Here is an 18,892-nt window from a genome sequence, read left to right as displayed (position 1 = left end):
ATGACTAAGACCCAAAGTTCTTGGCCACTGTCCAAAGGACAAGTCAGTGCCCTGGTGGGAACTTTGATTACCGGGGTATCTGGCAAATCTCTGAAACAGAAAGGCAGAACCAAGTAAAGGTTCGTTCCCAAGGGTCGAGCCAACTCGGGACTTACGAAACCGGAGATCCGAATTGGGACAAAGTCCTTCTTCTTAGCACCAGAATTGCCCAAAAAACTGCAGTTGGCAAGACCCTCCGAGGCAAGAAGAATTCATATTCTGTCGAGGCAGGGGTGGAAGCTTGGTGTCTCGACCTGAATTAACTCCTTCGAAGAAAAGAATTCATCAGGTCAAGAACGCTCTCGGAAGCCAGGACTGCAGCGGTCCCTGACACTCTCGGCCCCTCGGAAACTGCAAGGGTTGCGAGTAATGAAGGTTATTCATTGGGGGAGCCGCGGTCCTGTCCCAGGGATCCTCGCGTCGGCACGAAGTTCCCCGAGAACATGGGGGCAATCGTAACTTGAAGAGGAAGACCCTCGCTGTTTCCGATGCGTGAAACTCTTGTACCTCTCCCTTTGACAGATCCCATGAAACCCTCCTCGGCTACCTGGTTATAATACGAGAGAATCGGGGGACCGATACCCAATGCACGCCAGGCAGATGAATTCTGAAAGAAAATTTTGTTGGAGCTCTCTGTCTGTCCCTCAAACAACTGTCTCAGAACAACAACTGAGAGGAGAAGAGAACAGGTGAGGAGAAAAGAGTATCCCTACCTGTCCTGCCAGTATGATAAGCAGGAGAGGCGGACCGTGAGCGATAATCAACCGAAGGAGATTACAGGTAGTCGTCAACTTACGACCTATGCGACTTACGACCGGCCGACTTTACGACGGCTATGACAATATAATAATATATAATATTTAATTTTATATTTTGCTAAAATACGTATTATACAATCGCCTCAGCGATCGATACTTTTTTCCCACTACGCAGCACGCTCATATCGAGAGATGCTCAGCTTTTGCAGCGTCAGTGTATTTGTGTATTTAAAAAAATGGAAAAAGGTTCATATTTTTGTAATGTATTTTGTATTTCTATTTTTGCAAATAAATCAAATGTAATAACAAATTACGTATTTGATGGCTTATAACACGCATGTCTGTATAGGACGACTTTTAATTTCAGCAGGACATTGAGGAAAAAAATAAGGTTTCTAGCCTATGCTCATATGATTTTGGTAAGTAAAAACTGTAGTATTAGGTTATCATATGCATATTGTTTCTTACCAACAGAATCAACAAAAACATTAATAAAAGAAGTTATTTACCATATTTATATTTATCAAAATATGTATTATACAATCAGCCATTTACTACAATCGAATGTTTCGTCTGCTGCTGAAAGCTACCTCATAGGTTTACCAATAGATTGAAACACATTCATTTGTAAACATTGTTTCTTACCGGCAGAATCAACAAAAACATTAATAAAGATGTTACCTACGGTAATATATGTCATATACAGAAGAACCTTGGTTCTCGACGCTAATTCGTTCCAGAAGTGTCGAGATTCGATTTTGTCGAATTCTGAGTTAATTTCTCCCATAAGAAATAACTGAAAATGGATTAATCCATTCCTGACCACCAGTCATTACCCAAACCTTGCCTTTTTATACAAAACTTTACACAAATCACAATTAAATAGGTTCAGAGTTGAATAACTTACCGTATCAGAAGCACTTTTACATTTTTAAATGCATACTGTATCAAAAAAAGTTGGCCTTTTGGTGACCAATGCGGCCATATTACCATAGGCTAGGCTAAGTAGCCTTATAGGCACTACCAGAATGTACTGTAACAGGTACACATGAAAACTGTTGTTAATAATGATAACATTGAAAAACAAGCCATATCACATGAAATTAATAATACAGTATTTATAAATCGAATTACTGTATGTCTGTTATCATAAATTAAGAAAAAATTTCGAATCTTAATTTTATGATAACAGACATACAATAATTTTCTGTGCAATTTAAATACTGTATTATTAATTTCATGTGATAATATGGCTTTTTTTTTCAAAACAACAGCAGCATGTGTGGGCTTTAAATGCTTTTAAATAAGCATGGGAAGAACGCCACCAACAACACCATCTGAGCGGTAGGTTGAAACTTTTTCTACAAGCATCATATGATTCATCGGTCGGATTCGGTTTGTTGTTTGAACTCCGACACAAAATTTACTCAACATTTCGTGTTGAAATCCGATTATTTCGAGTTCTAGTACAGTCGAGGACAGGGGTTCTACTGTATATCCATTATCTATTATAAAAGTATGCAATCAAGGGTAAAATCCAATAAATAAAAATGTTTCCTATGTAACAGCTCGAGTCTCGTGAGCAACTGAACAAAGCCATGTTATTATTCTTAAAAGAGAATGCTAGCACGATTTAAGTATCAACTCAACGAAGCCTTGTTATCATGCCTAAAGAGAATGGTAGCAGGAATTGTCAACCACCAATTGATCGAAGCCATGTTGTTATGCGTAAAGAGAATGTTAGCAGGAATTGCCAACTACCAACTGAACGAAGCCTTGTTATCCGTAAAGCTCTCGAGATAATCACCAATATGTGGCAGCACACGTACTGTTTATATCTATAAATGTGGAATGCGGCGATCCGCTGTAGACGACGATAATGATATTAACATTTTAATGAAAATATCGATAACAACAACGTAGATATTGATTATAATACTAGCAGTAGTAATTGCGGTGATGGTAAGTGTGATAATGATAAATAATTATAATAAACTTTGTTTTTTAATAGGTTATTAGGATAACACTGAATTTTACGCTAGGCTACAACATCTACGTGGCGTTTCATGTATAATTTCGGCCAAAATTCTTAAATTTTGAGCCTACATTATGTACATAGGACGCAGGGGGATTTTTTAGGCCATTTTTTTTTTTAAAAAGTGCGTCTTATATGCCGTCAAATACGGTATGTATTTAATTCAAACCTATAAATAAACAAAAGTACATAATACGTCATACGTGTAGCTGATTGGCAATGCAAATGGCGGATAAGAAAATGTAAACAGACAAGACAGATGGTTTGAATGCCTACAATAAAATGTTAAATACAGTAATAAAAGTAAGTATTAATCAAGGAGTTCAAGCATGATAAGATTTCATATGCTAAACGTAAAAATAGGCACTATACATGCACATTTTTTGGATAATATAAAATGTATATATGTAGGCTAGTCATACTTAGGATATATGATGGATAATATAAGGTAGGTACAGAATACATGTACATATGTGGTTGGTCGACTTACGACGAGATCGACTTCCGACCGCTCCGTCAGAACCTAATGCCGTCGTAAGTCGACGACTACCTGTACTGCCACACGGGGACGGAAGAGCACTTGTGCCGTGGCAAAGCGCTTTCCTGGGAAGAGCAAAAAAAGTTCACTCGAACATAGCCGAGAACCCGAATCGGAAAAAACCGAGCAGGGCCGAGCTGATCAGGCGAACGCGATCCAGCTGGTCGGTATGCAGCGGACTGGGAGGCAGGCGGGGCGAGCCGAGCCGAGCCAAGCCAGTCTGGTAAGCCAAGTCGAGTCAAGCCGAGCCAGTCTGGCAAGCCGAGTCGAGCCGAGTCAGTCTTGTAAGTGCGACCAGGGGCCGAGCCGAGCCAATTGCGCGAACACAATCATAACTGGGCAGGCCGGACTCGTCTGCTGTGAACAACTGCTAGTTTCCCAACTCTAAACTCCTTCGAGGCCAGACCCCTTGAGAAGAAGGTTCAAAGGGGGAATTCTGTGTGTGCTATCTTGCATGCTCGAACCCTAAACTTCAAGACACAAGAACGGAAGCCCGTCCGAAAGCAACTGAAGCAGCTGGTGGGCAGTATCGAGACACCTGGCGTCGCGGGCACACCAACACCTGGGTGTCCCGGAAACCAGACACCTGGGTGTCTCGGCATTTCTCTCGTCCTGTGCCTCTCGAAGGAGAGCGCCGTGATTCATAGAATTCGAGCTACCCACGAGACTTCCGAAAATCGGAGCGGCTGCTTTGTTTCCTAATAGATCGAAAGAGCCAAGCACAGAACCAGTCTTAGACGCAGACTTCCAAGACTGGCAACGAGGGCGTGGCCTCGAGAGGCCGTGCTCTCGCGCCCCCGAAACGCAAGATCCCACAGGAGAATGCGAATCAGTCAACGAGAAACTTGTCTCCGGAAGAGAGTCAGTCCCTTAGAAGTCCCGCAGGACTCCCAAAGTGAATCTCTTCCCTGCTTCTTCTGATGTTCGAACCGACAGGATCGAGACATCAGGCTGGGAACCTGACCGAGCACTGGCAAACACTCGGGGAGCGCTTGCGGTGCTGGCAGGAAGAGGCTGGGTGCCTCGGCCCTTTCTCTCGCACTGCTCCCGAACTGGGCCCAGGAAAATCTCTCCAGACCAGATCAGGATACTTGATATTCCATAGAATCTCGAGCACTCGAAGCAGCTCGCGAACGAGCGCTCGAAGCAACCCCATCTTAGAGGCGGAACCTCTAAGACTCGGGAACAGGATCGCAAACTGAGGTCTGTGCGCTGCTGAGCTTCAAAATAAAACCCAGGGCTATGCGAATCGGTTTCCTAACCCGAAGGTCGGAAGAGCCAAGGAGAGACCCACTGCCTCCTCAGAAGGAGGCAGTCCTAGACGTCCAAGGGCATCAAGGGAAGAAGCAGCATTCCTTTCCTTCGCCGATGGAGGTCTGTCCGATTCTCGGGACGCCCTTGGACCTCAGGAGAGGAAGGAAGACGCAGCAGAAGACGAAATCAAAGATAAGATGAAGAAGACGGCGGCTACTTCCACAGGACGGCTTCCTTCACCTCCACTCCGACATCTTCTACAGGATGGTGGACACGAAACATCGTGAACCTCCAGGGTAGTCCGGCAGGAACACAACGGACGCAGCCAGGACACCACCACCAGGAGAAGCATGATCAGGACAGCCGATGCAGGAGCTACGGCAGCAATTCGGAAGGCAGGAGCTACTGCAACGGCCAGGAACATCACCTCAAAAGGACGACTTCCTACATCTTCACGCCGACATCTTCTACAGGATGGCGGACATCGTAACCTCTGGGGCAGCTGGCAGGAACGCACGGAAGCGGCCCCGGGCATGACCGCCAGAAGCGGCAGGAATGATCAGGACAGCCGATGCAGGAGCTACTGCAAAGGTTCGGAGAGCAGGAGCTATGCAACGGCCAGGAACGTCACTTCCACAAGGTGACTTCCTTCCCTTCACGCCAACATCTTCTACAGGATGGCAGCCATCGTAACCTCCAGGGCAGCTGGCAGGAACATAACGGAAGCAGCCCCGGGCACGATCACTAGGAGAAGAAGCGGGCACGATCAGGACATCCGATGCAGGAGCTACGTTAGCCGTTCGGAAGGCAGGAGCTACTGCAACAGACAGAATGTCATTTGAAAGTCACCAGCAGCGACAGGAGCGATCAAGGAGGCTGCAGCAGGAGACCAGGAGAGCAGCCCAGAGACTGTCGTCGAGTTGACAAGAGCATAACACAGGGAACAGCAGGAGCAGATGGACCACAGATACGCAGGAAGCATTGCAACAGCATACATGAAAACCAGCAATGACAGCGATCGATCTACATCGGTGGGAACAGAGTCAGAGCGATCCCGACGTAGAAATATGTCACCTAATCAGGTATTGTGGTTGATCCCGAAGCAACACTGAATGAATGTGGGGACTGCTTCATGCAAGATATTCTTGATATATCCAGCCAACTACTGCTGTGTCTGCGATGCTCACTGCCAACCTGAAAGAAAAACAAAGATGATTAGTAGAAGGAGGCTCCTCCCGCTACAAGGGGAACAGCCCTACGCAGCGGGAGGAGGTACTCTAGACAAGGTCGCTCGATCGCTCTCCCCCCCCGGTCTTCGCCCGACGAGCGAGCGAAGAGGGCGAAGGAGAGAGATCTACTAAGGGGTGAAGGAAGAACCTACGGGAAGAGAAAAAAGGACGGAGGGGAGGCCACCAAGGGCGCCGTGGAAGCGGACCTTATCGACGACGGCGTGACCTCCCACTCGGCCCGCAAATCTCTAAGCGCAGGAGGCGAGTAACACTCAGCATAAGTAGGAAGAAAATAGTGATGCCCCATACACACGGCGGGTGGAAGCCCAAGAAGGGAACTAACTCTTACGTCCCGATGGATGTAGGGAGTGAAGATATTGCGTCCCAAACTATATCTCCAAAAGTACAGGGCCGCCTTCAGTATTTACGTAAAGGGCCGCTGGAGAGAAGCATTACCACTTGGTTACGCTACTCCAGTTATGCCCTTGGCCGTCAAACCCAAGACACAGGCAGAGAACGACGGCTTACGCAAGGTTATCACAAATCGTGGGTTTGTATTAATAAAAATCAAACACACGTATATATAAACAAAAATACAGAAAGATCCCACCGGGATAATAACAGCTTAACGACAGTCAGGCAGAGAGAACGAAAACACGTCAGCAACACATGACGGCCGAAAGCAAACTGGAATGTTTACATCCGGGCAGGCGGGTATCCCCGCCTACCTGGAGGTAGTTACTGCCTAACCATCTTGCTCAAGAGTTTAACGGCTGTTTCCAGCCTACGCCTGAAAGTAATCCCTAATGTAAAGGACCGAGGGTTTGTATATTGTGTCGGAACAAACAGAAAGATCCCACCGGGATAATAAGAGCCCAACGACAGTCAGGCAGAGAGAACGAAAACACATCAGCAACGCATGACGGCCGAAAGCAAACTGGAATGTTTACATCTGGGGAGGCGGGTATCCCCGCCTACCTGGCGGTAGTTACTGCCTAACCACCTTGCTCAAGAGTTTAACAGCCGTTTCCAGCCTACGCCTGAAAGTAATTCCTAATGTAAAGGACTGAGGGTTTGTATATTGTGTCGAAACAAAAGCAGCTTCAGTCGTGCAACACATCATCCCTCATGTGCCTGCAACAAGAAATCACCACAATCTGGGAGAATGAAATGTCTTTGCAATACTTCCAGAAACTGGCCGACAGCATGCCTAAATGACTCAAACTTGTTCTTAAAGCCAAGGGGAATATGACTGAAAATTAAAATAGGTGCTACTATTCTCTATTATGTTTGTCTTATTTATTTCCTTGATAATAATCATGTTTATGCTACCAGTTCCCAAGTAGGTCCGATTTCTATTTGCGGTGACTGTACAGCACCGACGACATCACCATGTACGAAGGCCCAGGTCGTGATAGCGGGACCAGGAACCCAGGGAGCAGCGGCACAGGATGGTGAGAGGCAGGAGCAGCCGAAACCTGGGTGTCTAGGTGTGAAGCCACCGTCACAGGCAGCTTCCCGAATGCAGACATGGTGACAGTCGTGGTGGTGGTAGCGGTAGCCGAGTGGGTTGCCACTGGAGCGCCAGACAGGTGGGACACCAGGCCCTCTAGTGATGGAACGCCAGGCAGACCCAGGTGTATCCAGGCAGAATACATTAAGTCTGATACCTGGTCCATAGGAACTTCCACCCCCAAACCTGAGGAAAGAGTCTGGTCAAAATGGGAAGCCTCCGCTCGCTCTGGGGGAAAATTTTCGCCCCCAGCGCGAGAAGAGGCCCCCGAGAGGAAGTCCTGATCAACCACTGCCCCGCGCCCTTCCACACCCGATGAAATGAATGAGGAAGGGGAGTGGGAGACCTCACCCGAGGGAGAGGGAGCAAGCAGGGGAAGTTCGCAGGGAGTGAGAAACGATCCCAACACATTAGCCACCACTGGAGTTGTCGGGGGCGTGTTACCCTCGGACGATTCCTTGGCAGGCTTCCAACAGTAGCGTCTCCTCCCTTCGAACCACTTCCATTGCTTGGGAGACCAGGTACAACACTCGCTACAATGAGCGTTGCGCAAATACACACATCCCCTGCAAGCTGGGCAAAGGGCGTGTGGGTCCGTGTCGACGCGAGAACGAAATGTATTACATCTTTTACCTCCTACCCCAGGACACACATGCTGGGGACAGGAGGGTTTAGAAGGCTTATCAACATTCATCATCAAAATAGAAAGGAAAAATACCACTAAAAAGCCGAAGGGCAGTCATGCAGACAGCGAAGAACAACGTCCATATTCTGTGACGGCCAAAAGCAAATTGGAATGTTTACATCTGGGCAGGCGGTACCCCCACCTCCCGGATGGTAGTTAACTGCCTAACCACCTTGTTTGAAAGTTCAACTGCCATTTCCAGCCTGCGCTGAAAGTAATTCCTAATGTAAAGGACCGGTTTGTATATCGTGTGGGAAAAATGTTACATTAAATAAGGTCAATGAATCTACTTAATAATAATGATGGCTTAAGATATGCTCATGTGTCAAGTTTTTTTGACAGACCTAGCAGGATACCGTAATCAATTTTCGTTGTCTCTTATTTTTGCATTTCTCCAACCAGAAATTTGACAGACCTAGCAGATAATCAATTTTCATTGCCTCTTATTTTTGCATTTCTCCAACCACAAAACCCAACTCCAAACTGGGGAACCCCAAATATTAGGAAACTTAAAAGAATAAAAACTGCTCTTTCAAACAGAGACATTTTTTCAAGCATCAAGTTTAATATTCCTCAGTTTGCTAGATTGCTAGATATTTTACTTAGGCTACAAATAAAATCTGAAAGTTTGCCTAGTGCACTTGTGGAATCTTCATTTCCTGCATTTTGCTAATATCTCCTGAATTCAGGGGTAACATCCTAATTTTCCATTCCTCATTTAGGCTTTTTACTGATCACTTTCCCTATAACTTACTTCTTGCTGCTAGCTGATTTCCCTTTGAAGATTTAAAATACAAGAGAAAAGAATCCCTATCAATATCTGCGCTACCAAGCATACTTTTCAACAAAATCTCGTCACAAGGTAGGCCTAAAAGCCTAAAAAAAGTTCCCTGGGATAGTTTAGCCTATAGTCAGGAGCCTGGGTTAGCCTTAATTGTTTTATTTCATTTTCCGTCATAAAAAACCACCTACATTCTAGCATAACCCACAGCATAAACTATGCTATAAGACTTCATGAGTAAAATAACTGATAAACATAAAGGAGAAGGCAGTGCAATGATATGGTTTATTGATACAATTTTTTTACCAATATATAAATGGGTGTACATGATACATAAAAGGCGAGATAATTTGAGGGGTAGTTTACAGTTTAGCTGGCCAGGCCACGCAACACCTGCCTGGACTACAATCACTCCGCCAAGGTAAGTAGTTCCGCAACCTGACCCTGCTCACGACCCCACACTTTCTGGGGGCTCCAAGGGGGGGCAAAGCCCCCCCGGCCAAGTTAGGGCACGCCACCCTATGTTAGGTTAGGTTGGTTACATCTGGTTAGGTCAGGACCTGGCACTCTAGGAATAGTTTGTCTTGTTTGTATTTGTCGGCCAGTTTCCTAGTTGGAGCCTACACGACAGCCTTGGCCAACTAAACTGTAAGCGCTCCAATTTGAGAAATTTACCAAGACAATGAGATGTTTACTTCTTGTTTATGCTTTGACGTTCATACACGAGGGAACGGTTGGCACTAAGTAAAACATGGAGAAAGTTTCTTGGGACGCCACATTTAGCAAGAGCCCTCGGGGATGAAAGAAGAAATATAAGCAAAAGGTAAAATCTCCGTTAGACTATATCTGTAAATTTCTCAAATGGCCTCACCTGTGCCACATTGGATACATTTTTCTGGGCTATATCCTTTAGTTGAGGATTTACATTAACAGGTGTGTGTGTGTGGCCCTCCTTCCCATTTATCAAATCTTGTCTACGGAAAATAAAAGAAGCTAAGCCTTTAAAACCTGACTATTAAGCTAACCAAGTATTCTCAAATCTAAGCTGGGCGACGGCAACCTACGAAACACCTCATATGTTAAGGTGAGCTAAGCAGGGGCAGCCTAACTGCTAGCCTGGCCTATCACAGGTAAACCGAGACCATTGAACGTACTACAGATCAGTCTATCTCTCAAGAAGCTAAAGCAGTCCCCGACTCGTACGAGACTGACTGGCCTAGGCTAGCCACCTCCGACTGCCTCCAGAGGAAGCCTTGCGCCCACAAAAAATGATCCTTGTGCCTTACGAATGTTTCGCCCAAATCTGGGAAGGAAAACATCTCCATCAAAATCTCCTTCTGTGGCCACTGGACACAAAAGGAGGAGAAATACTAGAAGCACAGCAGACCTCGAAATAAATCCCTCTCCACTCCCTTCATTACATGTCGCAGATTGTAAACAAAGGTATCAGGGTCAAACATGCACGACACTTCATGCACATTTTGACGAAACGACGACATTAAGCATTGTTTTCAAAGCTCAATCTCACTTCAGCCACATTATTCACCATTAAATTCCTCACAGCGGCTTAATTTTTTGCTTCTTATCTGCCACCAACCGGCAAAGCACAATTCAATAACACACGACAATAGTGGCCGCCATTTGCACTGGCTCACAGTAGGCCTACACAACACCGGGTTTTATTCACGTTTTACACTTACACTAGACCCTTCAACGGTCACTCTTTGCCACTGTTTCACAGTTTAATCATTCGGGAACCTTTACATGACATAAAAGCAACTCTAACCTCAAGGGATAGGTACATAATTCACCTTAATTTCGAGACATTTGTATTTACCTAGGAAAATGCGCTCACAAAAGCTCTAGGGGTCACGTGACCAAAGGGACGCATGCGCACTTTACCTGTGACGTTAAGTGATGAACGTTTTCTTTGAAGGGATTACATGTGGTGCCATTGAATGAGCGACACATGAAAAGTCTTTTTGTAACCTACTGGGATTCAGATTCAAATATATTTGTAAAGTACTGTAGAACCATAGCGAATCACATCAACTGACTCTGACGTCAACTGGGTTTAGAGAGAGAGAGAAAGTTTGTAGGAATCAACACTAAGTTCTCGATTCATTCCATGCAACAGGAGGCATGATTTCTTCACGTATGATCACTGATGCAACCGAGTTCAAATAGCACTACGCTTAATTTGTGGTAATCCTCCCGTGCAATTTGCATTATATCTCTGAATTGCAGTGTGAGTTTTAGATGAATGCACCACTGAACTTTTTATGTATTTATATTTTATAAAACTAATCGAGACCAGTTGATGATGTATAACTGTAATTAGTTACGTCCCCATAAATTTGTGTAAATGTTAGGACTCCAAAGTCGAAATAAGATATATTTCGTTTGTTTGTAGCTTTAGAGATAGTTCTTAAAGAAACTTTAATACGAGAAGACTATTTTGTTTACTTATGGTCTGATTTCTTTGATTCTCGGCCCTTCCTAGTAATGTTTCAGTTGTATCTTATAAAAAGCAGTAATTAATAACATTATGGAGGACACAGTTGATACAGTGTGGTAAAGACAATTTTTAAAATGAGTGAATGTGTTCGATTCTAGAATCGCGTCGAGTATTGGCGAATTAATTGGAATCCAGGACACCTTTGTTAAGAAGCAGTGAATTAAAAACTAGCTGCTACTCGACTATTGTCGGTTGCTGATAAAGAACCACTATATTGAGTATTCAGTTTTCCGTCATGATGCATACTGTCAAAACAGGACTTTCAACAAGTAATTCTCTCTCTCTCTCTCTCTCTCTCTCTCTCTCTCTCTCTCTCTCTCTCTCTCTCTCTCTCTCTCTATATATATATATATATATATATATATATATATATATATATATATATATATATATATATATATATATATATATATATATATATATATATATATATATATATATATATATATATACTGTATATATATATTCTTCTACTGCTTCATTATGAACTTAAAATCCCATCTTCCTATGGTGTCGGCCGCCCGCTGAAGTCTTCCTTCCCACAAAGTACTATTTTGGGCATCTGTGTCCTACGCCCAGCGATTCCATATCTCTCGACAATATCACTTCATCTAATTCCCTGCCTACCCCTACTTCTTCTACCCTCCAATGTCATATTGTTATTAGCTCCATCTAGTCTGTATAAATCTCTTCCTGCCTCCTCAGCTTCTACCGTCCATAGCCATATTTTATGATTTTTAAACCTTCTTATATACTGTATATATATATATATATATATATATATATATATATATATATATATATATATATATATTATATATATATATATATATATATATATATATATATATATATATATATTAATAAACCCAGCAGTTAAATCCATCCGAAAAGTGAGAAAATGGTTCAGAATGCTACACTTGTGACCTCTCCTAAATAGATGTTAACGCAGTTTTGGAACCTGATTACCAAGCCTGAGAGAAAATTCATGCCTTCCGTTTCCTATAGATAGCTTGTCTCTCTCTGCAGATTGTTTACCGTTTGGAACTCTCTTGGGTTTATAGTCTGGTGACTCTGCCCATAATGGTTTTTAGTTTAGAATTTAAAGATGTTTTGTTATAAGCCCTATAACTGTGTTTTCTTGCAAAGAAATTGTAGCAGTCATGTGCTTATAATCGTCACTGGTAACGCAGTAGGACGCCACATGAATCAATGTGCATAGCATTTGCAACAAGATTTAAACTCTCGGTGACCTTTTCCATCAACAAAAATTCTCTCTCTCTCTCTCTCTCTCTCTCTCTCTCTCTCTCTCTCTCTCTCTCTCTCTCTCTCGCTCCCTCGGGGAGTGACGCGGACCTGTATGTAAAAAAAAAAAAATCAAAACAAAATTTTTGTTACGAGTTCATCTGAAGACTATCCATGAATATCTTATCGGTATGATGGATAATAATCACCTAGCTGGGGGGGAATTACTCTCTTTTGAACAATAGGTTGAAAAAAAGATGGAATGAAAAAGTGAAAATGAGTACTTAATGCAAATACCAATCAAGAGCAAAAGATAATATTGGGATATGGCAACTATATAAGGGCAGCGCACTGCTGCATGAGTAATAAGAGTAACAAACAAAAACCGCGCACTACGAACCTCACCCTTCATTTGTTATTATTATTATTATTATTATTATTATTATTATTATTATTATTATTATTATTATTATTATTATTATTATTATTATTATATTGCTCAGCAATTTCACATGATGCTTATTTACTATTGTGAAAGTGTGAATTTTATAACTATGCAGAGTGTATATATTGTTTCATAATTAATGTTTATCTTTTTTCCCGTTTCTCTTATAGGTAATGCTGTCAAATGAGTCATTAAAAAGCCTTGAAGTTCTGAGGTTTCTGACTATTATTCACCACAATTTATTTGACTCACCGTCATGGACAGTATTCTCAGACCCAGTCGATGTGAAGGTTTCCAAAAACTACAGATGCTAATCCTGAGAATCCACCTACTAAGCTCAGCATCCTAATTAACGATGTATCTCCAAAAGTTTACCGTCTTATATATGACTGCACAACATATGAAGATGCCGTCAGTATTCTAGAATCTGCTTACATCAAACCGTCCAACACTGTCTTTCCCCGCCATCTGCTGACCACTACAAAAGAGCGAGTAGGAGAAACCATAGACCATTTTCTGCCATACTGAAGCACTTGGTATAAGACTTGTCAATTTGAAGCTGCCACTCTATCCAGGCATGCTGATCAAGCCATTGGCGTTCTTATAGTATTCAATATGGACCGAGAAATTTTCATTGCGAATCTTAAGGCCAGGGAATCAGGAGAGATTTCGTTCCCTGAAAGAAAAAAATTTGCCATGCATCCATAGCTGTCACTAGTGATAAAGCTCCTTTCAAAGTGGAAACTGATGCCTCAAGTACAACTCTTGCAGCTATTATGTCACAAAATGGGAATCCTGTTGCATTCGTCTGCAAGACACCATCTCCATCTAAACGCTCTCATTCAGCAAAGAAACAAGAGGCTGCTGCTGTTGTAAAGGCTGTCCAGAGGAGACACGCTCTTAAGATGGCAGCTGTAACATCTGAGCTGCCCCATCACGTCATGAAAGACAAGATCTTAAGATGGCACCTCGAGCTGTCTAACTAATGTTACAGGACTGTGCACAGACCGGGCTTAATGAATTCATCTGAAGATGCCCTGTCTTGCTCATGCTCAGTGACAAAGTCTATGTCACTGGAGGATATCAACGAAAATTCTGTCATTTTGGAGCCACTAGACTGGGTCACTTTGTCTGGCAAAGGAACTCGCCATTCTTTAAAGAAGATATCAAAAGAAAATGTGCTAAATGTCAAGTCTGTGGGGAATGGAACTCAAGCTTCTAAAAACCAGTCCCTGGTTGACTGATCCATTCTTGTATGACTTTTGAACGACTGTCAATGGATTTTATTGGACCAGAGCCTTCTGTGAATGCCAACGCATTCCTCTAAAGTCACCAGTATCCATTTGTCTATCCTTGCCCTGATACCTCAGTAAAGTCAGTCATTAAAAGTCTTCACAATTTATTTTCACTATTCAGCTGTCCTGATTCAATACACAGAGATCGAGCAACACAATGCATGCCACTGGAACTCTGGGACCTTTTATGACAGCATTGGGTCATGATCATACATTCCACTTCTTACCACCCAATAGGTAAAGGACAATATGAGAAGGAAACTGGAACCATATGGAGAGTTATACGCGTGTCATTATGTTCTCTCGATGATCTGGATGGTTGTTACAGACAGACCATCCTTGATGTTGCCTGCATTCTATCCACTCACTTCTCTACATATCAACTAATCTTACACTACACGAATGACTCTTCAGCTTCCCCCACAGACACAGATCCGGGGGCAGATACACACTGTCTGGGTGGCTCATACGAGCCCCAGTGCTATTAGGGAAGCTCGACTGTCAGTCAAAGTCTGAGCCACTGGTTGAACATATTGAAATATTGTCTGCAACTCCAACTTTGCAAAAATTCATTACCATGATGGAAGAGAACAGACTGTATCAACAGGTGATCTTGCTCCAGTACCTTCAGCTGGTTTATCATCCACTGTGGCTAGGAATGAAGAACTGTCACATTTAATAGAGGTGCCTTCCCTTAGACCTTCCAGTATCACTCTAGAAGCTGAGATCTCTGCCTCAGCAGATAATAGTTCTACAGATGAGAGCAGTATTCAGCTTGATATTGGGCAAGGGCTTGGACTTTCAGTTGAACACCAACAAAAACAAGGATACTAGTGGTCCAGGCTCTCCAGTCAAGATTCAGCTGGATTATGAGAATGAGCGTCCAAAGTTTCTTCCAGAAACCATTAGCAAGGACCCTCATGTTACTCGCATTAGAAAGTACTTGTAAATTCAATAAGATATGCAGAGTGTTATGAAGTATTGAATATTGCTTAGTAATTTCATATCAGGCTTATCTACTGTTAAGAAAGCATGAATTTTATTACTATGCAACTATATGTTTATAAGCTATTTCATAAACAATGCTTATCTTTCTGTTCTTTCTCTTTTTACAGGCAATGTAAATTTAATGAGTCACATAAAGCCTTGACGTTCTGAGGTTTCTGACTATTATTCACCACAGTTATTATTATTATTATTATTATTATTATTATTATTATTTTATTATTATTATTATTATTATTTCAGTCAACCTATTCGACTGGGTGGTATTTAGGATATAGTTAAGAGGTGCAAAAGAAACGAGCAGGATAAGGTTACTGTTACTTTATTGAGGACACAGGTGGTTTATATAGCAGTGGATTGACGTCACGCCGAGGAGTACAATGAGAACCAAGGTGACCTGAGGTCAATAACATTTGACAATAAATACAATAAACAAATACACTCTGAGTTACACAAATGGACAATAATGAAGTTGAATACATTTTGATACCTGAGCAAAACAAACATATAACATTCAAGTTGGTAACAGGTAAATATTTACATAAATCGGTTTAAATGATTGGGTATGGCTGAACCTGCATGACCCGTTATCCTAGGAGCAGCAATCCTAGGAGAAGCAAAGAAAACGGGTCGCCACCACAGAAAACCCACTTAGTGGGGACTTTACAAATACTGCCCACCCCGCCAAGACGTGGGTAACGTCTGATTAATCAACGTATCTGCTGGGGCGTTGAAGAGTGAGCGCGGGGAGTGAGCGGGAGTTGCGCTGTGCGTGGGAGTGGCTGGCTGCAGGTGTGGGTGGATGTTTCCGGGGGTGGCCGCTTGTCCTCTTTTGCGGCGGCAGCCCGACTGTGAAGACGGCTGCTCAGGCGGAGGGTGTGGTGCTGTGACATCTGTGTCCTCCTCCAGGAGGGCGGGCTTGATGCGGTCGACCGACACCCAGTCGTCCTTTCCGTGAAGGGCGAGTCAGAAAGCCTTGTTATTCCTTTCCAGCACGCGGAAGGCCCCCCTGTAGGGCCTGGTCAGTGGTGGGTAGACAGCGTCATCCCTGACGAAGATGTGAGTGGTGGAGAATAACCCGGGAGGCGTGAAGGCGACTGACCTGTTGTGTATGTCCGCCTACAGGGGACGAACTTGCCAACTATATTGCGAAGCCTCTGTACTGATGGGTTGTGGAAGTCCTCTGTGACTAGTTCGCCCGGGACTACGAGAGGCTCTCCGTAGATTTTCTCCACTGTGGACGGTTCGCCGTTGGCTCTGGGGGCGGTTCTCAGCCCGAGGAGGACCCACGGCAGCTGGTATTTCCAAACCTTAGCGGTGCAGTGGGCCATGAGGGATGCTTTCAGGGACCTGTGGAACCGCTCGACCAAGCCGTTGGCTGCGGGGTTGTAGGCGGTGGTGGTGTGGTGAGATGTCCCCAGCAGGTGTACCAGGGTGGACCACAACTCGGACAGGAAGGCAGGGCCCCTGTCGGTGGTTATGTGGTCTGGGATGCCGAACCGCCTGATCCAGCTGGAGAGGAGGGCCTCGGCGCACGCACTGGTGGTGGCTTCCTGCATGGGCGGGCTTCGGGCCACCTGGTTGAGCGGTCGACAATCATCAGGAGATATCTGGCCCCGTCTGACGGGGGAAGAGGGCCAACGACGTCGATGTGTATGTGGCTGAACTGCCGCCCTGGCTGGGGAAACTCGCCTTCTCCAGACTTGGTGTGATGACCTATTTTGCTGGTTTGGCACCGAAGACACTGTCTCGCCCAGGTCCTTGTGTCCTTCCGCATTTTGTGCCAGACGAACTTCTCTGTCAGCAGCTTGGCCGTTGTCCTGCCAGAGGGGTGGGACAGCCTGTGGATGACGTCGAATACCTTACCTGGCGGCGAAAGGAGGCGGGCACCAGGGGTGAGGCTGGCTGGTGCTGACGTCGCAGAGGAGTTTTGGACCCCTGGGGGCGAGGGCCATGTCCCTCCACTTCAGGGACGTGATGGCGGTGCGGTAGTCTAGAGTCTCCAGGTCAGCTGCCTGCTCCCGGGCGAGGTCCTCGTAGTTGATCCCGAGCTGCACTGTGTTGAGCTCGACTCTGGAGAGGGCGTCTGCTACAGGGTTCTTCCTGCCAGGGAGGTATTTGCTTGAGCAGGTAAACTCTGTGATGGCCGTGAGGTGTCACTGCTGCCTGGAAGACCATGCGTCCCCCTGCTTGGTGAAGGCGTGGACGAGTGGCTGGTGGTCCATGTAGGTTGTGAAGGGCGTGCCCTCCAGGAGGAATTTGAAGTGCCAGACCGCCCAGTATACTGCGCAGTTCCCTGTCGAAGGTGTTGTAGTGGGCCTCCACGGGGTTGAACTTTTTGCTGAAGAAGGCGATGGGCTGGGGGGCGCCATCGACGATCTGCTCCAGGATGTCTCCGGATGCGACGCTACTGGCATCCGTTGTCAATTGGAGGGGAGCACTGGGGTCCTGGTGGGCCAAGACGGTTGCCTGGGCGAGGGCGGCCTTCGTCAGGGAGAAGGCCTGCTGCTGGCTGGGTCCCCACACTAAGGATTTTGGTTGGCCTTTCAGGATCTCCGTCAGGGGGGCCATGGTGTGTGCGATCCTGGGGATGAACCTCCTGCAGTAATTTACCATCCCGAGGAACTCCTGGATGGCCTTGACAGAGGTGGGGACGGGGAACCTGGTGACGGCTGTGACCTTTGATGTGAGAGGGCAGACACCATCCGGGGATATCTCGTGGCCTAGAAGTCAGCTTTCTCGACGCCGCCGAAGGTGCACTTGTCGAATCTGACGACAAGGCCGTTCTCTTGAAGATGCTGCAGGACCACCCAGATGTGCCTCTGCTGCTCTTTATGGGACCTGGAAAATATAAGGATATCATCCATATAGCAGACGCAGAACTTCAGGTCCCCCAGGATGCTGTCCATCAGCTGCTGGAAGGTCGCCCCCGTGCTCATCAGGCCGAAGGTGGAGAAGGTGAAGACGTAGGACCCGAAGAGCGTGATGATGGTGGTTTTCGGGATATCCTCTGGAGCAACTGGTACCTGAAAGTAAGATTTTAAAAGATCCAGCTTAGAAAATATTTTGGCCCCGTGGAAGGAGGCCGTGAGGTCCTGCATGTTCGGCAGGGGGTAATGGTCAGGTTCAGTTGCGAGGTTGAGCCACCTGTAGTTGCCGCAGGGTCTCCAGAAGCCATCCGGTTTCTGCACCATGTGGAGAGAAGAGGCTGACAGGCTGGAGGCCTTCTTGCATATTCCCATTCTCTCCATTTCGGCGAAGGCGTTCTTGGCCTCCTGAAGGCGCCAAGGGGGAAGCCTCCGGAACCTTGAGTGTGTAGGGTCCCTTCGTCTTTATGTGGTGGTAGATGCCATGTTTTGCTGGGGCTCCGGGTACCTGACGGAGCTTGGGCCTGAATACGTCAGGGAACTCCTTCAGCAGCTGGGCGTACTGGTGGGGGGTGACGGAGCAGATGGTAGGCACGCTGGGTCCCGTTGCCAATGGAAGGGACTGGCAGGAGTCGGTGTCGAGGAGACACTTGCGACCAACGTCGACTGCCAGCCCGAAGTGGGC

The 18,892-nt window shown here is 45.3% G+C and overlaps 1 protein-coding gene across 2 annotated transcripts in view; it reads right to left on the bottom strand.

Moving 5' to 3' along the window:
• lig (lingerer) overlaps positions 1-10,500 on the bottom strand; it is a 409,731-nt gene extending 399,231 nt beyond the window's left edge. The window contains exon 1 of one of the 2 annotated variants that reach the window (XM_067095720.1): positions 10,379-10,500. The gene's annotated coding sequence lies outside the window, so the exon portion shown is untranslated. The remainder of the gene's footprint in view (positions 1-10,378) is intronic. The other variant, XM_067095719.1, reaches the window with a different exon arrangement.
• Positions 10,501-18,892: the final 8,392 nt, after the last annotated feature.

Source organism: Macrobrachium rosenbergii, chromosome 51, assembly GCF_040412425.1.
Source record: "Macrobrachium rosenbergii isolate ZJJX-2024 chromosome 51, ASM4041242v1, whole genome shotgun sequence".
Classification (NCBI taxonomy): domain Eukaryota; kingdom Metazoa; phylum Arthropoda; class Malacostraca; order Decapoda; family Palaemonidae; genus Macrobrachium; species Macrobrachium rosenbergii.
This window is presented reverse-complemented; position numbering and strand designations above follow the sequence as displayed.